Raw genomic sequence first — 26,730 nt, forward strand, 5'->3', positions numbered from 1 at the left:
CAGACACTGGACAGCAGGTGGGAGAAGACCACACTCTCTGAGGGAAGGGGGGACAAAGGGCCTGGAAGAATTTGCAGACTACAAGAAGGAGAACTCAGGACAAGCCTAGCAGTCTCCCCACGTGAAGGAGATAGAGCTGAGAAACCAAGGAGGCTAAGGCAAGGCAGAGTAAAAAGGAATAGGGAGCTAGACAAGGAGAGCACCCCAGGGATCCGCAGAGGGGTCACCTTGGACTCATCAAACCAGAACTGGCACATGGGTGTGTGTGAAGAAACTCTCAAAGGCAGATGCACCTGCAAAGGAACAGCAGTGATGGAAAACTCATAACTGAGTCTCGGGCAGAGCAGCTCATCAGGTCGGGTACTCCTGCCACGGTCACCTTCTTGCACTCACATAGTCTTCTTGTCCTAAGGAACTGCTCTTGATCCCATGGCTCCCACAAGCCTCAGTAGTTCAGCAGCAGTGTCACGGCCTAGGGTGCTCCCTGCAGATGTCCCCAAGCCTCAGACCTTCACTTCAGAAAACAGATTGTCTTCTTCACTTAATACCACGCCACTCTTTAATAGCTGCGTCTCAGTCTCACAAAATCATTGAAGTGATTCTCTCAGGTGCGTCTTCAACCCTCCTCTTGCAGAGGTTAAAGGTCTTATTCCTGGAACCAGATGAGAAATAGGAACCAATTGAACCTCCACACCATCATCCTCAATCCTTCCTCCTGCCACCCCTCCCCAGTCCCTGTACGACATGGATACATGAGCTGTCACAACAGATTCTGTGAGTTTCTCTGTGACTCAAATAAAGGGTAAATGGTATTGCAACCCGAACTGTAAAATGTGTTTAAAACCGAGCTGTAGATAAAATACAAAGGGATCACAATCATTTTTAAGTTCATCTATTCATTTTCTCAGTGATGATTTTTGTTTTTGGTACATGCTTCAGACTGCTGATTTTCTTTCTTTTTATGTGTAAAGGGAGTTTTGGGTGCCATCATTGTGGCACAGTGAGCTAAGCTCTCACCTGCAACTCTGGCATCCCATAGGAGTACCAGTTCAAGTCCCGGCTGCTCTGCTTCCAATCCAGCTCCCTGCTAATGCACCTAGAGAGGCAGTGGAGGATGGACCAAGTGCTTAGGCCCCTGCCACCCACATGGGAGACCCAAATCAAGTTCCTGACTCCCAGCTCTGGCCTGAACAAGCCCCAACTGTTGCTGCCACTGGGAAGTGAACCAGTAGATGGAAGATTTTTAAAAATCCTTTTTTTTTTTTTTAAATGAGGAGAGCTTTGGTAGGGCAGGATTTTTTAAAGGTTTTCATTTCATGCCTTAAATTTCTGTTCTAAGATGCAAATCACACCTTCAGCAGAACTCTGAGACTCACTCCAGAAAAATAGTGGAAATGTGTCATCCAGATTCAGCCCAACAAACTCTGTTAGACCAGATCATATGTTCAAAAAGGGGAACAATATATCCTAGTGACAAAACAGAAATATTCCTAAACTCTTTTTTTAAGATTTATTTATTTATTTATTTGAAAGAGTTACAGAGAGAGATCTTCCATCTGCTAGCTCACACCCCAGATGGCTGCAGTGGCCAAGGCTGGGCCAGGCCAAAGCCAGGAGCCAGGATCCAGGATCCAGGAGCTTCTTCTGGGTCTCTCACGTGGGTACAGTGGTCCAAGAACTTGGGCCATATTTCACTGCTTTCCCAGGCCATTAACAGGGAGCTGGATTAGAAGTGAAGCCGGGACTCGAAATGGCTCCCATATGGGGTACTGGCACCATAGGCCATGGTTTAACCCACTGCAACACAGCACTGGCCCCTGGACTCCCTCTTAAGTATGGATGGACTCAGGCTTTAAACAGACTCCAAAAGTCACCCATTCTGCTTCTATAATGCAAAAATAGACTATATGGTTGCCAGTATATAGTATTTCTATAAACAATGAGAAATGGGCAGTGATAGAGCCTCCACAGTGACTCCACTCACCCCCAGAATAACATCTTGAATTCTCTTATGGCTAGAAGAAAATATCACAGGTCCTCTCATGCCTTGGCAGCTTTGTGTGTCAGCTTGACTTTCAAGGGTAAACTAGTTTCATGGCTTGAATCTGTTAGCCCCAGGATGGAATCACTGCATGCAAACATGTATTTTTGTGTTAGGCAACAAGTGTAACCATCCCTGTGCTACCAGCAGATTGGCAACATCAACAAGGAATTTGTGCTGGACGATGAAAACACTCTTCTTTTTTGCCACTTGAACAGTTCATTCCTTCCCTTAACAGAAGATAATGAAAGAAAGGCAAATAAGAAAGGTGCCCAGGGCAAGCACGTCCTATCCAAGGGGATGTGACCATATTAAGAACACATCAGCCCCTTGAGTGATTCAGAACCACTTTCTAAGCAGACACAATTCACAGATGCAAATGTAAAACCTCTTTTCCAATGGCTGCAAGCTGCATATCAACCCAGCCCACACAATATGAAAATGCAAGTACTCTGTCTAAAAGGAGTGCTAATGGCTCAGCAGGAGCTATCACTGCTCCTGGAAAGTGGATTACAGGTGTGCCTCATCATCGGTGCCAAAATAGAAAGGGAGTGCACTGGGCAGCATTCTTACCTCTGCATATTCACACCTCCGACATCTATATGCCCAGAACATTTCCCCAAAGTAAGTATCCATCACTCCTAGGCATGGCTGACATTGTTGATGTTAGTCAAATGACTAACTCACTCCCCACCCCCATTCACAACTGCAGATTCAAGAAGAATTTTCATTTTGCCTTTGATTTGAATGAAAAAAACAAACTCCTCTTTCAGTAGCCAGAACACTTGTCCCCTTTGGGTCTCAAGAGTCATCATTAAAACTGACACTAATTGGTGTTACTGCTGCCAGCAGTGACAGGCAGGCTCTCCAGAGGAAGCACCATTCTCCCTGGGAGTGCATGCAGCTCAGCTGGCTTAGGGATGGGGAAATTCAGGGACCCCCCCCCCCCCCCCCCCCCCCGCCACACACACACTGAGCCTGCCCTTGTCCCTCACACTGGATGAAGACAAAGCCCTGACAGGACTTCTGATTCAGCACTTCCTCCAAACACTGTTTACTGTCTTTGCCTCCGTGTGCATCACTTCCCTTCCTGAGCTGAACTGATAGGTGGGAATTCAAAGGCAATGAAAGCTTGGTTCAGATCAATGATCCATGCCTGGCAGGTGCTGAGAGGCCCATGGCAGCACTCAGAGTTGCATTTGGGCTTCATGACAGGTGCTCAAGACCGTGATGCTAATGAGCACGTACAACAGAAGGCATTTTCCAGCCCAAAGAAACACTGCACTCCTGAGTGATAGGAATCTTCCTGAGTTCCATCGATGCTCGCTCCTGGAGTACACAGGAGAACTCAAGCCATTGCTAATCCTGCTTATTCACATACTTACTGCCTGCTTCTGAAATAACACTCTGCTTTTCTCTACTGTGGTTCTCACATTCTCTATCTAGTGACCGCTGTTGAATTGGAAATAGTGCATCAAAACCTTTGCAGGGTACATTTAAGGGAATGTATGCAATCTGATTGGGCTTTTACCACACCTACTCACAGGAAGAGCAGATTTCTTTTCTTCTAAGCACACACTCAATACAATTTCTCCATAAATTCACATGTAAAGACAGCCACTAAGTGAAATGAAGATAGAAAAATAGTTGTTAAGGGAATGCTCATGGACAAAACAGATTTTTAAAGGAAAGGAGAATAATTTTTTTTCAGACGTATTGTCATGTTGGGAATTGCTAATTTCTTCTTCTTCTTCTTTTTTTTTTTTTTAACAGAAGATCAGTTTAGTATACATTAAGTAAAGATTTCAACAGTTAGCACCCCCATAGAAACACAAAGTGAAATATACTGTTTGAGTACTCGTTGTAGCATTAAGCCTCAATGTACAGCACATTAAGGACAGAGATCCTACATGAGGAGTAAGTGCACAGTGACTCCTGTTGTTGACTTTACAAATTGACACTCCTGTTTATGGCATCAGTAATCTCCCTATGCACCAGTCATGAGTTTCCAAGGCTATGGAAGCCCCTTGAGTTCTGAAAGGAGAATAATTTTGAAATCAAGTATTGAGTGGCAGTGAAGACAGAGGTGCATGAAAAGATTCATAATAAATGCATGAATATAAAACAGTGCCTTGAAAAGAAAGATGTAGTGTGTATCTGTATGTACGCAGTTTCTGCTGTTTTTGTTTGGTTTGAACCATCCTAGATTCCTAGAATAGCATAGATTCATGGGCCATTCCATTATATACATCCCACTGCCTCCATTTGTAAAACAGTGCTGGAGAGGAATGGCATGCTGCCAACAATACTGGATTTTATCAACTTTCCTGTTTGTAATGGGTTCTGAGAAAGTGGAGGAAATGTCCTTATTAGCAAAATCTTCTCATTTAACGGGAGGAAAATAAACAAAGTAAGTTCCATTTCTCCAAAAATATCAGCTAACTAATCAAATCTAAAAGAATATCTTACTTTCTGATAATTGTCAAGTGTAGGACCATTCTAAATTCAGAGGTGGAGAAATATATTTCTTGGACTAATTCACTTAAAACCTGTGGATGAGGTAAAAGTTGGGCCAACATAGAAGACCACCATTCAAATAAAATAAAACACCAACTGTAACTAGTTTTAAGTCTACTTGAGAGATATTTTCTGCACCTATCATCATAAGGGATGCCAGCAGTAGAACTACAAAGACCAGTTCAAGTGAGATGAAAAGAGCAGAAAAAGTAACATCAGAGACGAGAAAGTTTCACCTTTCTCCCTAATCTGGGATTTATGACACAGTTGAAGTTCATGTCTTAGAAACACCAAATAGCAGTGGTATTAATTAGATATAAAATATTGATGTTATCAGAAAATGCCAGAACCATGCCTGAAAAAATCACTACATTACCTGCAAATTGTTGACAGCTCAATTTGATGTTAAGGTGTTTTCACCAAACAATGGCTTAATCACTCCATTACAGCCAAAATTGCTATATGAACTGATAAGGCTTATAGCCTCCTATCCTTTTTCCATAGTAGAGGCATATATGTCAGCGCATCAGAGGGTGACTCCCAAGAATGTATATCATAAATCCATGCTTAGAAAAACTTTTAGCCTTAGCAGTTTCTGCATTTCTCAGAAACAGCACTCATTTGGAGATTGGGAGTCACCACACTGATATTTTATGTAAGAGTTGAGGTGAATGTATAAGCCAGTACTGCCACTACTGCACCATCTTCCAGAATGCACAACTTATGGAACTGCCTATAAATGAAACCTTTTTTGAGAATGCCAATAAATGACCACATTAAATCAAAGAAAACTGGCTAACCTAGCAGACTGCTTCTGCTTGGTAAGAATTTGCTTCATATTTAATCATCTGAAAAATCACCTAACTTGGTTGCCATTCCTTATTTCTTCATTCACTCACTTATTTGTTCATTTATTAGAATTATGGAAACCAAGGCCCAGAATGGTTAAGAACTTGCCTTAGGCCAAACACATCCTAAGAAACAAAACCAGAATAAAGAGAGATCTTCCGATTCCAAGTCCAGTGCTCGGTCCCCTGCACCACATTCACACGATAGGGCTGTTGCACTTATTGCTACCAATGTTTGGAAAGCCTTTTCCCCAAATCCCAATGTGACTTGCTCTTGTTCACCATTCAGATGTCAAGTCCAAATTCACCTCTTCCTTGATCTCTTTATCAAAAGATGTTTCTCACTCTATCATGAAAAACTCCAGCCCATTTCCTGTTTTTATCTTCTTTATGATACACAATACTCTTGCAGATCTGACTATCAGGCACTTTATTTTCAGAGGTAGATTGGACTGTTTACAGATGGAGACTTGTTTTTCCACAATACTCTGAGAGATAAGTATTTTCCCAGTCCACTGACTTGAGACTTGATCATGTGACTTGCTTTGGCTGCTAAAATGTGGTTGGTAGTGACAATGAACTTGAAGGGGCATAGAAAACCTCAACAGCTCCTGTGTTCCTGACATTCTCACCTGACTATAAGAAGAACTTGTTGAAGGCCATCACTGCCATTGCAACTGACACCCTGAAATGACAAATACATGGCACAGACAAGAACCCATCCACAGCATGGAACAGGCTCTCCACAGTCAACCTCATATCTGACAGCAAGAAATAATTGTTGTGGGGCTGGCACTGCGGTGTAGCAGGTAAAGCCGCTGCCTGCAGTACCAGCATTCCATATGGGTGCCAATATGGGTCTCAGCTGTTTCACCTCTGATCCAGCTCTGCTATGGCCTGGGAAATCAGTAGAAGAAGGCCCAAGTGCTTGGGCCCCTGCACCTGCATAGGAGATCCAGAAGAGGCTCCTGGCTCCTGGCTTCGGATCAGCTCAGCTCTGGCCATTGCGGTCATTTGGGGAGTGAACCAATGGATAGAAGACCTCTCTCTCTCTCTCTCTCTCTCTCTCTCTCTCTCTGCCTCTGCTTCTCTGTAACTCTGCCTTTCAAATAAATAAATCTTTAAAAAAAGAGTAATAATTGTCACTGTTTTATGCCTCTGAAAATTTGCAAATTGTTCTTGCAACGGCAAAAGCATAGACGATTTATCAATCTATGAATAATTTAGTTACTTATTTGTTTACTTATTTAATGTCTGTCTCTCTAAAATATCAGAGACTATCGCCCTCAGTAATGATTTATTAAAACTTATTAGCAGGGACTGGCATTGTGGCACAATGAGCTGAGCTACCACTAACAATGCCAACATCCCATATGAGTACCTGTTCGAGTCCCAGCTGCTCTGCTTCCTATTCAGCTCTCTGTTAATGTGCCTGAGAAAGCACTGGGGCCTCTGCCACCCACATGGGAGACCTGGATGGAACTCCAGGCTTCTGGCATTGGCCTGGACTAGCCCCAGGCTAAGGCCATTGTGGAATGAACCAGCAGATGGAAGGTCAATCTCTCTCTATGTCTCTCTCTCTCCTTTTCAGATAAATAAATCTTTAAAAAATGTACTACCAATGTCCAGTACAATCTAAAACTATAGGAAGTGTTAAACTTATTGGACAACATGAAGCTTTAAGGTGAAATATTAAAATGTGAGGCAATTTGACAAATGTTTCTTTTCATTGATAACAAGAGGGTTTTTATATGCTGTACAATAGGCCAGTTGAAAAGGAAAGTGGCTTAATTATAAAGATGTTAAGCAGCAAAAAAGAGCAGGTTGAATTCTTTTGTCAAGGAGAACAAAGGTTGTGCATGTGCCCACAGTGTTTCTCAATCAGAACCACCAGCAGTGGTCTTGGCCCTGGCCTCTCTCTCTACCCTGCAACCCGCCAGCCATACCCTGCTGCATACACTCTTCTCTGCCTTTGCTTCTGGCACACATTCCTCCCTTGCCCGAAATGCCTTTGCCCAGCAACTCTACCTTCTGCAACCATGGCTATTCTTCAGGTGCCACCTTCCGGAAAGTCTTTTCAGTATTCGCCATGTAGAATTAATCTTCCCTTGGAGCTTAGGAAGGCTGTTTGCACCTCTGATACATTTATCACATTCTGCCTTCTATCTGGGCATGAGAGACTCTAATAGGCTATGTGAGGACAGGAATCATGTCTTACTCATTGAACACAGCCCTGAGAATATTTTATTTCCAACAAACACTTGTTACTTTGAAGGATGCACTAAAATTTTCAGACATCCATTCCCACCATGGTATACATTAGGACTGGAGAAAAGAGAATAACTCACATTGCTTAACCAAGCTTTCTCACAGTAGGAAATGGGTGGAGAAGTAGAAAGGTAGGTCAAAAACATTCTGTTTCTGGGAAGTTGAACAAGGCATAGAGGGGCTGGGATTTTGCTTTGCTGGCTGTCATCCACAGATAAGATTCAGCCAAGTTGATTTCAGAACTCTTTGTAAGTATGTTTAATTTTACCACTACATAATATTTCTAAAACTTATCACTTTTTTTTTACAAAAGGATCAACCTGAGCATTTAGACATTCAAGCTAGGCTGATGCATGGGTAAAGGAATGAGCATATGCATTACTTGGTGTGATTAGAACATATTACCATGCACAAGCTACCACATGCAGTCCATCATCCAAGCTCCATTCCTGTGGGGAAATCAGTATCCTCTTAAAATTTAGATACCCATGAGATAGTCCATAAAGCAAATTAAACAACAGTTATTCCTATACTAATTGAATTCATTTAATGAGATTTCTTCTTTCCTGATTTCCAGTAATAAATGGTGACCCTGGAGGGAGGGCAGATTTAAAGGTACAGAGTGTAGAGAGGAATCTAACAAGTGAAATCTAACAAGTCAAACTCCCTGTGAGCACAGAGCTGCTAGCATCCCCAGAGAACCCCCAACTGCAGCTATAGGGTGCTAGGAATTTGGGTGGTTGTTGACAAGGAGGGAGCTAAAGATAAAAAGGCAACACATGATAAACACATGGGTGCTAAGGAAACTTCTAAGCCCTTCCTCAAGTGTGCCCTGAGGACCAGCATCATGGCACAGGTCAACCTGATGCTGTCAATATCTAAATTCTACATTGAAGCACCTGTTCACCTCTCATCTTCCCTGCCTCTAATCCAGCTCACTGAGGGAGCAGTGGAAGATGGCCCAAGCTTTTGGGCCTTGCCACCCACGTGGGAGATCCAGATGAAGTTCCTGGTTCCTTGCTTCATTCTGGCCCAGCCCTGACTGTTGTGGCCATTTGGGGAGTGAATCAGTGGATGAAAGATCTCTCTCAATCTCTCTCTCTCTCTCTCTCTCTCTCTCTCTCTCTCTCTCTCTCTCTCACACACACACACACACACACACACACACTCCCTCTCCCTCTCTTTCTGCCTTTCAAATAAATAAATGAATCCTAAAAAAATAGAAGAGTGCCCTTGTACAATGCATATGTAAACTGAGTTTCCGTGGTGCCAACCAAATCCTTTGGGCTCAATCATTTAATTATGTTGGAATAGGGGTAGGAGGAACAACACAAATTTTTGAGTGCTTTAGTTCAGTTCAGGTCATAAGAAGGAACTTCCCCCAAGGTAACCCAGAGGCTGTGTTTACATCATGACAAAATAATTAGTAAATATATATTAACAGGCCACCAAAGTGAGTGATGGCACAGATCAGTTGAATTTGAAATAAAAATTTAGAATGGTTTGGAATCAGCCAAAAAGGCATTAAGATAAACTTCCTTCCTTCACCATGGCAATTCAATCTTTTGAAACACTGCTATGCTGCTGTCTTCAAAGAACTAGCAGTCTAGGAAGGGAGGCAGACATGGAGAAAGAAACCCAGTCAATTATGAAAGGATTGGCTTGGCAAGACACTGAGGCTGTGTCTCTAGCAGAGCACATAGCAAGTGAGCTGTTTAGGGAAATACGAAATAGCAGAGGATGGGGCTGGGCAAATCATGGGGGTGAGAACTACACAGACTTCTCCATCACACTGAGCAGTAAGAAGCTTTTCTCCAAGGTATGGAAATCTACAGAAGGGTTTAAATCAGAGAGTTAAAGGGTTATACTCCTGGTGACAGTGTTCATGAATTGATGATTGAGATGGGCATACAGGGATCTGAAATCTAAGTAGGAGGCTACAGCAATAAATAAATGAGGATCCAATGAGGACATAAACTAGAGGATCAGGCAAGATACTACTAGTGTCCTGGTTCTGCCCCCAATTCCAGTTTACTGCCAATGCACACCTGGGGAGGCAGCTCATGATGGCTCAAGTGACTAAGTCCTTGCCATCCTTGTGGGAGACCTGAACTGACTTCCTGCCTCCCAGTTTTAGCCTGACCAAACCCTGGCTGTTGTAGCACTTGGAGAGCAAACCAGCTAACAACAGATTTCGATTTCTCTCCCCTGACCCTTTTCCCTTTCAAATATACAAAATCAGTAAGAATTCCATATTTTTTACAGAAAGCTATTATTAATAGATATAAATTTCACAGGTATAACTTTTTGGATTATAGCAGTTCTCCCCCGCCCCATACCCACCCTCCCACCCCAAACCACCTCTTATTCCCTTTCCCATCCCATTATTCATTAAGATTCATTTTAAATTATCTTTATATACAGAGCATCAACTCTGCACTATGTAAAGATTTCAACAGTTTGCACCCACACAGACACATAAAGTATAAAGAACTGCTTGAGGACTAGTTTTACGATTAATTCTCACTTGCTCCTCATGTAGGACCATTATCCTTAAAAAATCAATTTTTAAAAAAAAGATGTTAATAATGGGAAGTGAGATACACAGCAGACCCATAGAATGGCAGATGTACTAAACAGCACTCTGGCCTCAGAATCAGCCCTTAAGGCATGCAGATCAGGCTGAAAAGCCCATGAGAGTATTTCAGGCATGGAAAGCCAAGACACTCTGGGGGAAAAAAAACCTAAATGAAAGATCTCCGCGAGTGAGATCCCAGTGGAAAGAACAGGTCATCAAAGAAGGAGGTACCTTCCTCTGAAGGGAGGAGAGAACTTCCACTTTGACCATGGCCTTGTCTAAATATGGTCAGAGTTGGTGAACTCAGGGGGCTTCCATAGCCTTGGCAGCTCATGACAAGAGCCTAGGGTGATTACTGATGCCATAAACAAGAGTGTCAATTTGTTAAGTCAACAACAGGAGTCACTGTGCACTTACTCCTCATGTAGGATCTCTGTCCTTAGTGTGCTGTACATTGAGATTTAATGCTATAACTAGTACTCAAACAGTATTTTTCACTTTATGTTTCTGTGTGGGAGCAAACTGTTGAAATCTGTACTTAATGCATGCTAAACTGATCTTCTGTATATAAAGAGAATTGAAAATGAATCTTGATGTGAATGGAAGGGGAGAGGGAGTGGGAAAGGGGAGGGTTGCGGGTGGGAGGGATGTTATGGGGGGGAATCCATTGTAATCCATAAGCTGTACTTTGGAAATTTATAGTCATTAAATAAAAGTTAAAAAAATATGAAAAAGTTTAAAAAAAAGATGTTAATAATGTGTTGGCTCTGGGGGAGGTTCATGGCTCACTGATGTGGGCTGTGTGATCACAGCAAGCACACATACACACCATGTACACCTTCTCTATATTAACTATTTAATGTAAAAAAAAAATGAAGCCGAGAAGAAAATGGAGTTGCAGGTTACAGGATATCTGTGTGTTGCAAACTGATCATATGTAAAAAAGTAGAAGAATCTGGAATGAGATAGTCCCATGTGGGTATGTGTGTCATGCCCTGGACAAGGACAACCAGTTGAGGGGCAAGGCAGAGACAACAATGCAACCTGAGCTTCTGCTTACCATGTTGGATCTGTGTGGACCCAGGAGGAAGGCCAACCCTCTAGTAGTCCCCACCTAGGGCAACTCCCAGTCTTCTGTCTTATGCAAGTCAGTGAGTGGTGATGTTATTATCAGTAACCAGAATTCCAGGAGAGGAGCTGTTTTGGGGTGGCATTAGGGATAAGGAGGGTGAGTAGAATACTATTTTCAGGTCATATAGGACATCCACGTGAAGATGCCCACCAGTTGTTACCTGTGATTCTCAAGGTCAGAGGAAAGGTCAAGGCTAGATACAGAGGTCAGCAGCACACATGCCAATTAAAGCAGAGAAGTAGTGGAGGGTAGTGGGTTCATGTCCAAATGAACATCATTGAATGTGGCAAAGGTGAGCACAAGAAAATGATCTTTATGCCTATGGCTCTACCCAGAGCTTTAACATTCCCTAATATTTCATTTCAGCGACATCAGACTACCTTTACCATTTCCTGAAAATTTAAACCTCTTTTCCTACAAACCACCCTTTCCACCCCCTAAAGCCCCTGAAGGCCCATTTCTCATCAACATGAAGGCTTTCAAGTATGTCCCTATCTCTTCTTGAAAAGCAACTGATTGTCTGTCGCCAGCTTATACTTTTCGAGATGGATTCTGTAAAAGGTATTTTATCTTACACATTGCCCCAGTCAACCAAGGATATATTGCCTCATGTCTCAAGATGCATTCAATTCAAAATTGAATGTGTAAGACTCTGTCTTTAGTGCTCTGTCCTTTTACTCCCATAGAAAATGGAATTTTTATATAATATGTTGGCATCATTCTTTCCATTCAAATGGCCCAAACGTTTTTTAAAGCATCATTGCTCTATTATATTTTATTAGACAAAAAGAACAAGTCTGAGGTAGGTTTCTGAATAAGTCTGGAGTGCTTGCACTCAAAGTACTCCAGAGGTCACTACAGGTAAGTTTTTACACAAATGCAACTGTTTTATCTGATTAACATAGCTTTTCCTATGATTAGCTACTCTTTACTGTATAGAGTGAGACCAGAATTCAAGTTAAGTGTTGGGAATCCAGACAAAGAATGGGACATTATGCCTCTACTTTAGAAAATCAAGCCAGTAGACTACCAAGAGCAAAATATCCCAAATTATCAATTTCTCAGATGCTAATTAGAGAAGAAAATACGAAAATATGAAGATATTACTATCATCATTAACACTGTATTTTATTCTTACTAAAATATATTACTTCATAATCCAATTTATTCTATTATTGCATCTATTTCTAGCCAAGCTTTTCTTTTTAAAATTCCAAAACGAAGCAGGCTTATCTGACTTATTATTTACAATATTTTAACATACTGATCACTATTCAAGGTAAATACCATATGAAATGAAATATATTATGTGTCCAGGAAGGCTGCGGTTCATAATTCTTGCTCTTTAAAGTCAGTGGGCTCTGGACAGGTTTTCAGGGACAAGCTTACAGTTAATGTACATTATGTAGATTCACTCTTAACCATCATTTTATGACCCACAAACTCCAAGATTTCTAGGCCTGAAGTAGGAATCAATTATTTTTATTTACCTGATCGTACTCTGCAAAATGAAAAGTCCATCCAAAAAACTATTTCACATCATTAACTGTTTTTGAAACTAAGAGGATATCTACCTTATTTATTCACCAACAATTGAGCACATATACTACACCAAGCATTGCATTACATAGGAAGATGCCTATGGAGGGGTAGAGAAGAAAGGGAATCTGAAAGGCAGAGATATTTCCAAAGATGTAAATTATCAGAAGCATATTTTAGTAGAGTTATAACATATGACCTAACATAAACAATCAAAGAAGGTTACACAGAAGAACTCTATCTACAGTTCCATTCAAAATGAATTTGTTGTATATTTTCATAGTTATTATTCTGTGGCTCAAGGACTAGAGCACTTTGTTCGAAATACACAAATCTGTCAAGTACTAGGAGCTTGAGTAGTAATAGAATGGTAGAAAAAGTGCAGGGGTCTTCAAAATTTCATGGAAATATATATTATGAAAATACCATGCATTGATTTAAAAACCATTTTTTATCAAAATAAACTTATCTTTTAAATTCACTGCTCCACCCACTTTGTGAAGTTCTTCACAAAGAAAACAAGAACTTATCTTAAATCATTGCAATTCTTTCCATTTCAATCCACTATTCACCACTCTCCCCACTCCCTTGTCAGGTGCAAAGAGGGTGATCCATCCCAGTCTCCTCCCTGCTGAAACCACATCTACAGGTGTTATTATCATTGGATTCTCCACAATGCTTCTCTAGGAACTGTTGATCTTAAAAGAGCTTTCATATGTACTATATATTTTTGTCTTTTCCAAGAAATCTGTATTCTCCAGCTGTCTCCAGAGAATCTAGCCTTTTAATCCTCAGACGTATTTCCCTTAATTCTTCAAAACAATTTTCTTTCCTCTCCCACACATGTGTGGCAAACACACACGCGCGTGCATACACAGAGTTCCATTTATGTATCATCTTTTCCTCTACCCAGTTTTCAAAACAACCTGAATTACAACGTATGACAATGATAGCAAAAAATAAACCAAGAAATATAACCTACAGACACTTAGTTGAATAAAACATATGCAACAGGCTCTATTGGAAGCAATTTTAATAGTATTCATGATGGACTGACCCATTTGTTAAATCTACCTTTAAGCCAGCTTCAGGTTGGCAACCATAATCTGCCAAGAGTCAGACTTTAAAAGGTCATTTTTTTGGATTTTATATTTGACACACACTGGCTAGAACAAAGCATTAAACCACATTTAGTGACTCATTCATACTGACCTTGGTAAGGAAATAACGGCCACTTTAATCCATGAATAGAAAGTTGATAGGACAGGGAGTCTTTTAGGCCTTATTTCTGCTTAATTAAAGGGCATATAAGCTATGTCATTACTTTGTTTTAGGGGACCAAGTTGGTGTGTGCCTCCCAAATCTCACGGTAATTCATTGCTTAGTGAAGATATAAATACACACACACACACACACACACACACACACCCCATCTTGGAACCTCCTTGGCTTCGCATTTTTTAACAGACCCTATTTCTTCTACTCAAATCATCTTTGATAAAAATTCTGATCTCAGAGGCAGTGCTGTGGTGTACTGTGTAAAGCCACCTGTGACATCAGCATCCCATGCGGGTGCTGGTTTGAGTCTCAGCTACTCCACTTCCTATCCAGATCTCTGCTAATACACCCGGGAAAACAGCAGAAGATGGCCTAAGTGCTTGGGCCCCTGTACCCACGTGTGAGACCCAAAAGCAGTTCCTGGCTCCTGGCTTCAGCCTGGTCCAGCCCTGGCTGTTGTGACCATTTGGGGTGTGAATTAGCGGATGGAAGATCTTTCTCTCTCTGTCTTTCCCTCTCTCTCTGTAATGCTGCCTTTCAAATAAATAAAAATAAATCTTTAAAAAGAAAAGACATTGATCTCTTTTAAGGGTTCAGAGGGAAAAGCAGGGAACCAGACATTGTCAGAAAGCCTGACTCCGGTCTTGTATTAAAATTACTATCTATAGAGCATATGCAATTGTTCACAAGAGCTGTTTGATCTTAGAAAAGTCACATTATCAACTCTCAGTTTGTGTTTCCTTATCCAGACCAGGCTGTTGGAACCATTTGGAGTGAAACTAGGCCACAGAGGATCTTTCTCCTATCCCCCTGTCTTTCAAATAAATAAATCTTTTTTAAATAAAAATGTGACAATATTATTTTTAAAAGATACACTTAATGATGCTTTTGAATAAAATGTGAGATACTTTTTAGTTTATTTTTAAATGATTCACTGAGCTAAAACATAAGTAATGAAGGCATTAAACTTCAAAAGTAAAGTAACCTGGGGCTGCCATTGGGGCGTAGCTGGTAAAGGCTCCACTTGCTATGCCTACATCCCATATGGGTGCCCGTTCCAGCTCCCTGCTAGTGGCCTGGGAAAAGCAGTGGAAAATGGCCCAAGTTCCTGGGCCCCTGCACCAGGACCCCTGCACATGGAAGACCAGATGAAGCTCCTGGCTCCTGGCTTCAGTTTGGCCCAGCCCTGGCCATTGTAGACATCTGGGGAGTAAACCAGAAGATGAAAGATCTCTCTCTCTCTCCTTCTCCCTCTCTCCCTCCCTCCGTCCCCCTCTCTCTCTCCCTTCATAACTCTTTCAAACAAATAAATGAATCTAAAAAAAAAGTACTGTAACCTGGAAACTCTAGTGGATAAGAGTGCCAAGGCCAATTTTGACCTGAAGATCATTCCTAAAGTTCTGAGACCTTGACTGTCTACTTGCATGCCTGTTCAAGGAGTAGGAAACATGCGATACATTCTGGGATGAGTAATGTAGTAAGTGGTTTCTGCTACAACCACTGGGGAAGGGTGAATCTGATATACACCCTATTGCACAAACCCACCCCATCTACTCTCTTTTAGAAGGGAACACATATATTTTTACTGTGGTAACTCAAAACCCTTAGCCATCCCCTAAATCATGTTTGCAATCTGAATTCACAAGGTTTGTGTGATCTGAAAAAAAACTCAAGGGGAAATTTCAATTTATGGTGTCTCAAAGTTTGTAGCAGCCCCGGAGAGCTGGCAGGGTAAATATAAATCTTATTTTGAGGTGTATTGATCATAAACTAATTAAACAAAGAATTAACCAGATAGGAAATTAAATGCAGTACTCATTTACAAATACAAAACTGGCCATGTCACCCCAGTACTTAGAAAATTTCATTGCCCTTTAAAAGTTAAGCTTAGTCAACTTCCTCCCCAGTACACAGGATTGACCCTACTACAAAGCATCTTTGTCTCCCAGCATCATATATCTGAGTTCTTAGGGATTTTTTTATAGGTGGAAGCAAATTCCTATCTAAAGAGGGAATGCCTACAACAAGGAATCCAACAGCACACCACTGAAATAGAAGACAAGACACACCCTGGGAAAATCAGACAAGCAGGTGATACAGGCTTGACAAAGACTCTGAGGCTGCTGCTGTTAGATGGGATCAGGGATGATGGCAGGCATCCAGGTGATTCCCTGGGACACCTGGAATACCACCAGAGCTTCAAATATTTAAAGGATGAATATTTGGAGCACATCATTCATTAGTCACGCAACCCCTATAAAAGGCAAAGCAAACTGGAACAGGTAGTGCAGAAAACCTCATAAATGCAAGAAATGAAAGCACTAACCCTTACTCAATTTCTCTTCATTGCTGAGTTTTTTTTTTTAAATTAATTTCCCTTCTTTTTCTCAGTAACCCTCCATCAATACTGTGAATGATGTTTAGTGGTAGTTGTTAACCTGCTTGGTCTATAATATGGGTTACAACTGGACAGAAATGATTATAAGGAATAACCATCACTCAGAAGTTCCATCCATGGATGCAAGAATTGATCACAACTTCAAGCTATCTCCCTTTGGAAAGGGGTGAGTACAGTTTGGGTGAGTTGTAAGTCATGTAAGAGGTAGGAAGATTTTTAAAATTCTATCAGTGTTTCTTAACCTTTTATTATCTCACCTAAGGAGAAAAATTAAGCTCAAATTCTCCCCAATGAGAATTTTGTCTAGAGGGTCAATCTTTGTAGAACTGCAAGCCACTGGAACATTCTATTGGTTTCCTATTCCTGCTATGGAAGAGTAACAGCTTAATGCACAATTTTGACTCTTAGCATTCTGGAGGTCAGAAGTCCAAAAATCAGATTCACTGGGTCTAGTCAAGGCATCATCAGATCTTTTCAGTATATCCCATATTTGCTTGAGTTGACCAGATGTTTCTTTGGCACACATTCAAATGACTCTCATTCAAAATAAGATATTTTAATTTCTGATGCGAACATAACACTTTGGGGGTCTATAATTGAGAGAAATATGAATATCTCCAAAAGTCATTTTATTTTTACTTTGACCCAAAACAAAGGGAAAAAAGTAGTCATTTACCAAATATATATTTAGAACAGCTCTAACATAAGTTTCTGCTATTATGGGAATGTTCTTTATCTCTGCAGCCCAAGAGAACAGTCACTAGCCACCTAGTGAATGCTGAGGAAAAATATACATAATTTTAACTGATTTTAACTGAAGTGGCCACATGGGGCTATTTGGCATCATGCTACAACAGAGAATAATTTTTTTTGACAGGCAGAGTGGACAGTGAGAGAGAGACAGAGAGAAAGGTCTTCCTTTGCAGTTGGTTCACCCTCCAATGGCCACTGCGGCCGGCCCGCTGTGGCCGGCACACCGTGCTGATCTGATGGCAGGAGCCAGGTACTTATCCTGGTCTCCCATGGGGTGCAGGGCCCAAGTACTTGGGCCATCCTCCACTGTACTCCCTGGCCACAGCAGAGAGCTGGCCTGGAAGAGGGGCAACCGGGACAGAATCTGGTGGCCCCGACCAGGACTAGAACCCAGTGTGCTGGCACCGCAAAGCGGAGGATTAGCCTAGTGAGCCGTGGCGCCAGCCTAACAGAGAATAATTTGAGTGCTTATATTTTCAAGGTCAGGAACAGTCTTAAGAAATGATTAGATCTTTAACCATGAGTAGCAATTACTGATATTTTTTACAAATACTCTTGAGTGTCATAACTGAGACCATGGTTAATAGGCATCATATTTTGTCTGCCTGTCTAGGTGAAGCCTGTCTTTTCTTCACTACTCAAGGGTTTTAGGCTGACATGTAGGGGTTATGTAAATAAAATCCCTTACTCTCTGGCATCCATTTTGGGATTAGTTATCGAAACTTTCCTAGCAAAAAAGGCAGTGAAAGAGTGAAGCTGAGTTACTTCTTCCTTTGTTCCCTTCCTAGAAGGTCGTAGTTAGCAGTGTCCCTCAACCACAAGCCTCAGCTCTTTCAGAGAGGCTTCTTCGGGTTCTGGTAACTACTTAACTACTCCCACCTATTGCCTCTCCAGGCCTGCTGAGAGGGACAGCCATCCTGGGTGCCAGTCCCCAGGTCCTAACTGTGCCATGCCTTTCTGCACATATGCTATCCTTACTTATTACTCAGTTCGCTTATTAATCTGTGTATCTCATCTGCTTCACTGATAAAATCATTGAACATTTTCCTTTACTAATGCTTAAAAATAAGGCTTAAGACCATAATCTAGCAAATGAAGATATTTTACTGTAGCATTAAGAGAAGACTCTAATCAAATGCTCTATTAATCATTGCTGGGATATCTATCATTGCACACATACTCACATACCATAGTTAGGAAGAAATTTAACTCAAAACTAAAAGGGACAATAGTAGTATTTCTATCATTAAAAGCAGTTATCAAGGGTTCTTCTACAAAAGTAATTATAAATGTGTTGACACAGGTGCTAGATTGCAATTTGGTCTGATTCCTGGGAACTTGGTGTTTTCAAGTTCAGGTCCCTTGAAAAGCAGATAAAATATCACTGGATCCCATCAGTGCAGTCTAGATGGGTTACTATTAATCCAAAAGGAAAGTGGAAGAATTTGTCAACCACACACAGTTGGAAACAGTGGGAAAACTTGTTCTGACACTTGGAGCATGTTCCCTCCAAAAGAAACTTTGAGTTTATTACATTCAAGATGCTCCAGTCCAGGTTGAGTAGACCTGGGGACCATGATCCTTCCTTAATCTAAAGATTCAGTCCCCCACTCACCACTCTCATTTCCAAAGAAGCAATTTTGAAGCTAATATCCCAAATGCTTTTAATTTAAGAAGACCACATTGTTGCTAGAGAAAACAAAAGCATGAAGACCTCTTCTGAATCAAAGCCCTCATTTAAATTTCCATTAAGTAATGGGAGCCTATCTAAGATAAATAAGGAATCTCCTAATCATTAGACATTTTGCCCTTCAATTCAGGTTCCTAGAGTAACTTTCCATTGCTAACACTGATATATTCCAGACATTCCAACAATGGCATCATCAATAGTTTCCTTTTACACACATCCACAATGTACACTCTTTAACTTTTACTCAATAAATATAAATTTCTAAAGTACAGCTTTTGGATTACACTGGCTTTTTCCTCCCATAACCTCCCTGGCACCTGCAACCATCCCATCTCCCACTCCCTCTCCCATGCCATTCACATCAAGATTCATTTTCAATTCTCTTTATATACAGATCAATTTAGTATATACTAGGTAAAGATTTCAACAGTTTGCACTCACACAAAGAAACACAAAGTGTAAATTATTGTTTGAGTACTAGTTATACCATTAATTCAATTGTACAACACATTAAGGACAGAGATCCTGCATGGGGGTAAGTGCACAGTGACTCCTGTTTGTTGATTTAACAAATTGACGCTCTTGTTTATGGCATCAGTAATCACCCTAGGCTCTTGTCATGAGTTGCCAAGGCTATGGAAGCCTTTTGAGTTTGCCAACTCTGATCTTATTTAGACAAGGCCATAGTCAAAGTGAAGTTCTCTCCTCCCTTCAGAGAAAGGTACCTCCTTTGATGGCCTGTTCTTTCTGCTGGGATCTCACTCACAGAGATAAACATTTTAGGTGTTTGTTTTTTTTTTTTTTTTTTTTTTTTTTTTTTTTTTTTTTTTTTGCCAGTGTCTTGGCTTTCCATGCCTGAAATACTCTCATGGGCTTTGTAGCCAGATCTGCATGCCGTAAGGGCTGATTTTGAGACTAGAGTGCTGTTTAGGGCATCTGCCATTCTATGAGTCTGCTGTGTATCCCACTTCCAATGTTGGATCGTTCTCTTCTTTTTAATTCTTTCAGTTAGTATTAGCAGACACTAGTCTTGCTTATGTGATCCTTTTGACACTTAATCTTATCATTATGATCAATTATGAACTGAAACTGATCACTTTCACTAGTGAGATGGCATTGGTACATGCCACCTTGATGGGACTGAATTGGAATCCCCTGGCATGTTTCTAACTCTACCGTTTGGGGCAAGTCAGATTGAGCATGTCCCAAATTGTACATCTCCTCCCTCTCTTATTCCCACTCTTATATTTAACGTGTATCACTTTTCAGTTAAATTTATTTATTTATTTATTTTTGGGAGGTGGTTAAATAATTTTAGTTTATTTGTATTTAAACAGTCTAAACTCAGTGTCCTAAAGATTTATGCACATTTCACATAACAAATACATAAATTTATTCCAAGATCTCAAAAATCTCAACCAAAAGTTTCCAAAGCATCAATTCAATTCCAAAACAACATATAAGTATCAAAGATTCAGAAGTACCAATATTTCATCATCTAATCAAGATTCTGGGTGTAAATCTATTCTGGGACAAAATTTCTTTCCATATTTGGATATGGTAAAACAGAAATCAGATTGTCTCTCTATATAATATATTGTGGCATTATATGCATGAAATAACAATTATATACATTCCCATTCAAAACTGAGAAAATTGAAGGAAGAGAGGGATCACTGGTTACACACAAATTTATAATCCAGTAGGGAAAATTTTATTATGTTGCAAGGCCAGAAAAGAATTCTCTGGTTTGAGGCATATCCTCTTGGGCTTGTGGGTTTACACTTGGGTCAGTAGTTCTACTCTCTTTACCAACAGCTTAGCTTCTTTTTTTAACTTTTATTTAATGAATATAAATTTCCAAAGTACAGCTTATGGATTACAATGGCTCCCCCCCATAACTTCCCTCCCACCCGCAACCCTCCCCTCTCCTACTCTCTCTCCCCTTCCATTCACATCAAGATTCATTTTCAATTCTCTTTATATACAGAAGATCAATTTAGTATATATTAAGTAAAGATTTCAACAGTTTGCACCCACACAGAAACACAAAGTGAAAAATACTGTTTGAGTACTAGTTATTGCATTAAATCACAATGTACAGCACATTAAGGACAGAGATCCTACATGAGGAGTAAGTGCACAGTGACTCCTGTTGTTGACTTAACAAATTGACACTCTTGTTTATGGCGTCAGCAATCACCCTCGGCTCTTGTCATGAGTTGCCAAGGCTATGGAAGCCTTTTGAGATCACCAGCTCTGATCATATTTAGACAAGGTCATAGTCAAAGTGAAGTTCTCTCCTCCCTTCAGAGGAAGGTACCTCCTTCTTTGATGACCCGTTCTTTCCACTGGGATCTCTCTTGCAGAGATATTTCATTTAGGTCATTTTTTTTTTGCCAGAGTGTCTTGGCTTTCCATGCCTGAAATACTCTCATGGGCTTTTCAGCCAGATCCGAATGCCTTAAGGGTTGATCTGAGGCCAGAGTGCTGCTTAGGGCATCTGCCATTCTATGAGTCATTTTTCAGTTAAATTTAAACACCTGAGAATAATTGTGTGTTAATTAAAGAGTTCAGAGGGGCAGAGCCGAGATGGCGGAATAGTGAGGGTGTACACTGATAGTCTGGGACAAGATAGTTTAATAAAAATGGAGTTACTGTAGACTCAGGGAAAGGGTCAGGAAAAAAACTGCAAAGGAAACTCTTCTGGATCTAGTGGATTTGACATGCAGGATCTATGGGAGAGCATGGACGCCCACAGTTCAGAAGCCCAGCAGAGTGCGCACCAGCACTGGAAGGGGAGGTCAGACAAAAACCTCGGTAACCCGAGACATTGGTGAGGAAACAGCAGAAAGAGCCTAGAGGGAACGAGGCTTGAAGCCCCACTGGGGAAAGTTCACCAGGCTGACTGGAGGAGAGGAAAAAATGAATAAATAAGGGGAACCGGCATAGACGCGAGCCTCTCTCTCCACTCACCTTACAAAGCTGAGCAAGACAAAGAGCAGACACCATTTTGGACATAGGTAATGCAGCACCTGCTATCAGCCAAGCAGAAAAACTTGACTCTGGTAGGGAGAAATAACAGGAGGTTAGGACCTAGTGAAGGTGTGGAGCTAATGAACTAAGACTGTGAAAATGTGAGGGGGGCTGAGAGAACTCACTGAGTACACAAACTCGGTAACCTTGGCAACCTGGTGGGAGACTGCAGAGAAATTTGAGACCACAGTGAGTGCTGCATAGACCCTTTGTGTGGTCCTTAGGGGTAGAGCAGACTAATACCCACAGGGGCTAGATTTCATACATCAACTACCCTCAATTCCACTCAGCTGTGCAGAATTACTTCCATTTTGAGTCAAAAAAAAAAAAAAAAAAAAGAGCGAGTGGGTGAGAGAGAACAACCTGGGTGAGTCACCTTTGGCACACCCTTAACCCTGAAGAACCAAACAGAGCTCTCTGGCCACACCCATCACAGACTCTAAGGATCCATCAAAACCAGACAGTCCACTTAATCCAGAGTCACAGTATAATAAGAAAAACCACTACAGCAAAGAAACCAAAGAATATCTCCACAGTGCCAAACAACAAATGCAGAAACCAAGGAAACAAGAACAAGGAAGACACTATGATGCCCCCAAATGAACAAGACACCCCAATTCAAGATTATGAAGATGATTAGATAGAAGAAATGCAAGAAATGGATCTCAAAAAAAAAAATGATAAGAACATTAAGAAGTTCTCAAAAACAAATTATTTAACCACAGAAATCTTTACTGGACAGGATAGAAAATCTCTCTCATGAAAATGAAATATTAAGGAGGAATCAAAATGAAATGAAGCAACTAGTAGAACATTTCATTTCACAATGAAATGAAGAATTCAATAGATCAAATGACAAACACATTGGAGAGCCTTAAAAACAGAATGAGTGAAGCAGAAGAGAGAATATCGGACTTAGAAGACAGAGAACAGGAAAGTATACAGTCAAACCAAAGAAAAGAAGAGGAAACTAGAAATCTAAAAAATATTGTTGGGAATCTATAGGATACTATTAAAAAACCCAACATTTGGGTTCTAGGAGTTCCTGAAGGCATGGGGAGGTAGAAAGGATTAGAAGGCCTGTCAAAAATAAAAAAAATTAAAAAATTTTAAAAAAGAAGGCCTTTTTAGTGAGATACTAGCAGAGAACTTCCCGGGTTTGGAGAAGGACAGAGACATCCTGTACAGGAAGCTCATAGAACCCCTAATAAACATGACCAGAAGAGATCCTCACCACGACACGTTGTAATTAAACTCACCACAGTGAAACATAAAGAAAAGATCCTAAAGTGTGCAAGAGAGAAACATCAGATTACTCTCAGAGGATCTCCAATTAGACTCACCACTGACTTCTCATCAGAAACCCTACAGGCAAGGAGGGAATGGCAAGATATAGCCCAGGTACTAAGAGAGAAAAACTGCCAGCCCAGAATATTATATCCTGCAAAGCTCTCATTTGTGAATGAAGGTGAAATAAAGACCTTTCATAACAAACAGAAATTGAAAGAATTTTGTCACCTCTCGTCCAGCCCTGCAAAAATGCTTAAAGATGTGCTACACACAACATCAAGAGTGAATGCTGATGTAAGCTGTGAATTTGGGGTGAGGCTGCTGTCGGTGTAGGGTCATCAAGGAAAGCAGAAGTACCTCTCCGGTGAAGGGTGCTGGTTGTGGGGTTCGCCATGCATGGCAGGAGAGGTATTGGAGATTTCTGTAACTCTAGTTACAGAAACACAGAAACACAGTCATCAATATGAAAGAAGGTAAAGGAAGAAAACCTACCAGTAAAAGATCATAGGAAGCTCAAAGCGTATACCTGAAAATATTTTGGGAAAACAGCAGGGCAAACTTACTACTTATCAATAGTCACATTGAACGGCAATGGACTCAACTCTCCAGTTAAAAGGCACAGACTGGCTGAATGGATTAAGGAACAAAACCCATCTATTTGCTGCTTACAAGAAACACATCTTTCCAACAAAGATGCATGCACACAGAAAGTGAAAGGCTGGAAAAAGATATTCCATGCCAACAGAAATGAAGAAAAAAGCAGGTGTTTCCATATTAATATCAGACAGAAACAGATGGATAGACCAATGGAACAGAACAGAAACACCAGAAATCAATCCAAACATAAACAGCCGACTTATATTTGATCAAGGATCTAAAACCAATTCCTGGAGCAAGGACAGTTTATTCAATAAATGGTGCTGGGAAAACTGGATTTCCACGTGCAGGAGCATGAAGCAAGACCCTTACCTTCTACCTTACACAAAAATCCACTCAACATGGATTAAAGACCTAAATCTACGACCCGACATGATCAATTATTAGAGAACATTGGAGAAACCCTGCAAGATATTGGCACCGGCAAAAACTTCTTGGAAAAGACCCTGGAGGCACATGCAGTCAAAGCCAAAATTTAACTATTGGGATTGCATCAAATTGAGAAGTTTCTGTACTGCAAAAGAAACAGTCAGGAAAGTGAAGAGGCAACCGACAGAATGGGAAAAAATATTTGCAAATTATGCTACAGATAAAGGATTAATAACCAGAATCTACAAAGAGATCAAGAAACTCCACAACAACAAAACAAACAACCCATTTAAGATATGGGCCAAGGACCTCAATAGATATTTTTCAAAAGAGGAAATCCAAATGGCCAACAGGCACATGAAAAAATGTTCAAGATCACTAGCAATCAGGGAAATACAAATCAAAACCACAATGAGGTTTCACCTCACCCCAGTTAGAATGACTCACATACAGAAATCTACCAACAACAGATGCTGGCGAGGATGTGGGGAAAAGGGGACACTAACTCATTGTTGGTGGCAATGCAAAATGGTTGAGCCACTATGGAAGTCAGTCTGGAGATTCCTCAGAAACCTGAATATAACCCTACCATACAACCCAGCCATCCCACTCCTTGGAATTTACCCAATGGAAATTAAATACGCAAACAAAAAAGCTGTCTGCACCTTAATGTTTATTGCAGCTCAATTCACAATAGCTAAGACCTGGAATCAACCCAAATGCCCATCAACAGTAGACTGGATAAAGAAATTATGGGACATGTACTCTATAGAATACTATACAGCAGTCAAAAACAATGAAATCTGGTCATTTGCTGATCCAACATGGGAAGTGAGATACACAGCAGACCCATAGAATGGCAGATGTCCTAAACAGCACTCTGGCCTCAGAATCAGCCCTTAAAGCATGCGGATCCAGCTGAAAAGCCCATGAGAGTATTTCAGGCATGGAAAGCCAAGACACTCTGGCAAAAAAAAAAAAAAGACCTAAATGAAATATCTCTGCGAGAGGGATCCCAGTGGGAAGAACAGGTCATCAAAGAAGGAGGTACCTTTCTCTGAAGGGAGGAGAGACCTTCACTTTGACTATGACCTTGTCTAAATAAGATAAGAGTCGGTGAACTCAAAAGGTTTCCATAGCCTTAGCAACTCATGACAAGAGCCTCGGGAGATTACTGACGCCATAAACAAGAGTGTCAATTTGTTAAGTCAACAACAGGAGTCACTGTGCACTTACTCCTCATGTAGGATCTTTGTCCTTAATGTGCTGTACATTGTGATTTAATGCAATAACTAGTACTCAAACAGTATTTTTCACTTTGTGTTTCTGTGTGGGTGCAAACTGTTGAAATCTTTACTTAATATATACTAAATTGATCTTCTGTATATAAAGAGAATTGAAAATGAATCTTGATGTGAATGGAAGGGGAGAGAGAGTAGGAGAGGGGAGGGTTGCGGGTGGGAGGGAAGTTATGGGGGGGAGCCATTGTAATCCATAAGCTGTACTTTGGAAATTTATATTCATTAAATAAATGTTAAAAAAAAGAGTTCAACCAGTAGTATTAAGTAGAACAAAAAAAATTCTAAAAGAGATAAAGTATTAAGTTGTTCCTCAACATCAGGTAAAGGGTGATCATGTCATTGTTTCTCATAGTGTCCATTTCACTTCAACACATTTCCTTTTTGGTGCTTGGTTAGTTGTCACCAATCAGGGGAGAACATATGATATTTGTCCCTTTGGGACTGGCTTAATTCACTCAGGATGATGTTTTCCAGATTCCTCCATTTTGTTGCAAATGACAGGATTTCAATTTTTTTTATTGCTCTATCGTATTCTATAAAGTACATATCCCATAATTTCTATATCCAGTCTACCGTTGATGGGCATTTAGGTTGATTCCAGGTCTTAGCTACACAATGTACATTCTAAAAGCATTATATGTGTATGGAAAGATCTTATGTGTATAATATGTATCAATTATATATACATAAATATTCATTAATTTATAAAAGCTTTAAGGGTCTTTAGGAGGGGTGTGTTGTCCAAAATTAATTGCTTGCTATATTGATTAGAATAAGATTAGTTTCAATAACAAATAGACCCCAAAATGTAGACTGCATCCAATTCAATAAGACTATTTCTTGCTGAGCAGGTAATCAGACAAATGAACTGCCCTCCTTGCAGTCATTCAGGAACCCAAAGTGACAGAGGTTTTGCCACCCTCCATATGCAGGGACCAAGGCCATGATGTCACCTTCCTCCCAACCAGCCAAAAGGGGAAAACAAAGCAGAAGGCCACACTTGAGTGATTTTTCATGACCAGAAATATGTGGTAT

At 40.6% G+C, this 26,730-nt stretch overlaps 1 protein-coding gene across 6 annotated transcripts in view; it reads right to left on the bottom strand.

The window, feature by feature from the left end:
* Positions 1-274: 274 nt before the first annotated feature.
* Positions 275-26,730, bottom strand: part of LOC127491794 (uncharacterized) — an 86,812-nt gene continuing 60,356 nt past the window's right edge. For all 6 annotated transcript variants that reach the window (XR_016230883.1, XR_016230882.1, XR_016230881.1 and 3 more), the window contains one exon: positions 275-652. The gene's annotated coding sequence lies outside the window, so the exon portion shown is untranslated. The remainder of the gene's footprint in view (positions 653-26,730) is intronic.

Source organism: Oryctolagus cuniculus, chromosome 3, assembly GCF_051225735.1.
Source record: "Oryctolagus cuniculus isolate XC-2025 breed Fujian yellow rabbit chromosome 3, ASM5122573v1, whole genome shotgun sequence".
Taxonomy (NCBI): domain Eukaryota; kingdom Metazoa; phylum Chordata; class Mammalia; order Lagomorpha; family Leporidae; genus Oryctolagus; species Oryctolagus cuniculus.